Below are 3,144 nucleotides of genomic sequence, written 5' to 3' on the forward strand. Positions count from 1 at the left end.
GTATAGGAGGGTGCCCATTTCTCCACATCCTCACCAGCATCTAGAGTTCTCTGATTTGCTCATTTTAGCCACTTTGACCGGCATGAGGTGGTATCTCAGTGTGGTCTTGATTTGTATTTCCCTAGTGAGGAGGGATGCTGAGCATCGTTTCATGTGTTTGTTGGCCATCTGGATGTCCTTTTTGGAGAAGTGTCTATTCATATCTTCTGCCCATTTCTTCACTGGATTGTTTGTTTTTTGGGAGTTTGGTGAGTTCCTTATAGATTTTGGATACTAGCCCTTTATCTGATATGTCATTTGCAACTATCTTTTCCCACTCTGTTGGTTGCCTATTAATTTTATGGATTGTTTCCTTTGCCAAGAACAAGTCCAGTCTTAACAACCCTGGCCTAATTATTTACATAGGTTCAGCAAGAATAGCGATTGTTCATGAGGATCTTTCAAAGTTTACTTTGCTGGGACCTTTTATAAGGAATCTCCAGGCTGAACTTTCAGGAGCCTCTCCAGGCCAGAGGCCAAGCCAAGTACTTCTCATCAGACAGGCCTGCAAAACCTTTTGAATTGGGCAAATTCCTCTTCACGAGGTCCTCAAGATATCCTGAGGTTCCTGCACCTGCCAGGAAGTGACCTTCTTTACTCACCTGGGGAGGCTGCTGGGAACTCTGTAAGCAAGTTATCCGGCCAACATTTCCAAGGGCCTTTATGGCTCCATGTTTCATAAAGTCATCCTTAGTTCCTTAAAGCTATCTGGTCATATCTGAGTCTATGTATGACTCTCAAATAGGACATTCCAGTCAATGCCTTGGTAAAATAACCAGTATTTCCAATGGTGTCCTGTTACAAGATGGACAGATTCTTATCGAACTTATGTAAACAATTGTAGTTGCCATAAAAGAAAGAATACTCACTGGGAGTTTTTGAATTTTAGAGGGTTTAGGTAGAGAGAAAAGATAAATGCTTTAGTTTACAAATGAATACTTTATGACATTTATGTATATCACAGATATCTTAAGAGAAAGTTTCCTTAATCTGGAAGAGCAAACATTAGAGAACCAGCAATATTTCCAACAAGAGTCACAAAACTATAATCTTCCTCAGTTTACTTAGTCCCATGTTCTTAAATCTTGTTCAGTTTGAATGCAGCTTTTTAGCTCTGGAAATTCTTACCCATTTTCGTATTAATCTTAAAGATATCAAATACCTGTATCTGTTTTAAAAGTCCTTTTTTATAAATCTGTTTGAAGAAGAACACATTTTGTGAGAGAATAAGAACAATTATAAATGACAAAATCTCAGAAATGGACATTGTTAAAGATCTGATGAAAGTTCATTATGATGTAATTGACAAAGAAATTCAGTTATTTCTGTGACACATAACACTTCAAGTAACCAGAATATTAAGTGATAGCCTTATACCAAAACATTAAAACTTTAGGAATTGCATATATATTTGGGCAGCTACAGCATTTACTCGTGCAATACAACCTAAGGTTTACCATTATACGACAGTGCTTTTCCAAGTAACTTAGTATCCCAAATAAAAGGGCCTAATTGGTCAAAAGACTTTTTTACCATTTAAATCCTGGGAAGTTTGTTAAAACCTTAGGAAGTTATAAAGCACATCCTAAATAGGATTACAGATCATTACAAATTTTAAAACTTTATTTATTTAACCAAAGTGGCAATAAAAGATCCCACACTTGATCTTAGCCAAAAGGCCGAGAAGCAATTCAATAAAAGATCCTAAAGCTGAATGTACAGCTTTATATAGTCATTAGCAAAACCTAGCTCCTTTAACATTGAGAAGTTTTTTTTTTTATATTTTTATTTATTTCTAGGAGAGAGAGAGAGAGACAGCGTGAGCAGGGGAGGGTCAGAGAGAGAGGGAGTCACAGACTGAAACAGGCTCCAGGCTCTGAGCTGGCAGTCAGCACAGAGCCCGATGCAGGGCTTGAACCCACGAACCGTGAGATCATGACCCAAGCGAAAGTCGGATGCTTAACCAACTAAGCCACCCAGGCGCCCCTAACATTGAGAAGTTTTAACTAAGTAATCAAAGACCTGATAAAGATGAAACATAAAGCTTTGGTTGTCTTGGCAGACAAAAGAGAACCTTTGTTTACATTGTCTTATCAAGAATAGTTTAACAATCCAAGAAGCCCCAGGCCCTGGTTAGTCCCTTCCAGGGACATTGGTTATCTGAGCCCTCACAGATAGAGGTCCCGAGAGCATTCAGATCTCCAGTGACTGTTTTCATATCAGGGGCATTGCTTATAGGGTTTTCATTTTGGTTGTCCCCTCTGAGAATGTTCTTATTTTAGTGCTCTGAATGGCCACAGAAATGGCACTTGGTGCCAGGACCTCGGGAAGTCTGGTCTGACATAGTACATAAGGCCACAACTAAGGCCTTAAATTTTTTTTAAGCTTCCTTTTCTGTTTTGTTTGTAATATACCCAACTGGCAGCTCCTAAGCGCTCCTCCAGGGTCTTTTCAACAGCCAAGTTTTGCATTTTCTCTGAATATCTAGGGCTAACTGAGTGACAAATCTGTCTTTTAAAATTATTTCAGCCTTAGGGGTGTGAAGGGAGATAGCCATATATTTAATGAGAGCTTCCTTCAACCTCTCCAGGAAGGCCATTAGGCTCTCATTTTGTGTTTGTAGAGCAGAGGTGAATTTAGCATAATTTAAGGGCTAAATCTTAGAGTTCCTTCATTTTTTTCTAAAACATCTGTGTCATTAAGAGTCTGATTTAACAAAAGCATGATATATTTCCAGATCAACTAAAAACATGTAATATTCTGAAAACCCTTTATATATTTATCCAATTAGAAATTTACCTAAATCTCCTTTATCTGTCTTAAACCTAGTATTGTAAAGTGTTTTTTGTTTGTTTTGTTTTCTTTTGTTTTGACCCGTCTGTTTCCTGCCTGTAGGACCTTGTAGGTAGGACTGTAACCAAGCAAGAATTTCTTGGTTGTCGTAGGATGCACTAAATTTATTTCAGCCCAACAGTAACTTACGTATTGATCATCGGCAATTGAGAGAGGAGGTTAAAGGGCCAAAGTCAAGGTCTTTTCCCCTGCCATTTTCAACAAAGCCCACACAAATATGTTTCAGCCATGTGGGTATCCATTTTTGGCATA

At 38.4% G+C, this 3,144-nt stretch overlaps 1 pseudogene; it reads right to left on the bottom strand.

Annotated features, from left to right (window-relative positions):
- Nucleotides 1-1,574: 1,574 nt before the first annotated feature.
- LOC144242936 (U2 spliceosomal RNA) lies at nt 1,575-1,730 on the bottom strand (annotated as a pseudogene).
- Nucleotides 1,731-3,144: the final 1,414 nt, after the last annotated feature.

The sequence above is a fragment of the Crocuta crocuta genome, unplaced genomic scaffold (assembly GCF_008692635.1).
Source record: "Crocuta crocuta isolate KB4526 unplaced genomic scaffold, BGI_CrCroc_1.0 scaffold217, whole genome shotgun sequence".
NCBI lineage: Eukaryota > Metazoa > Chordata > Mammalia > Carnivora > Hyaenidae > Crocuta > Crocuta crocuta.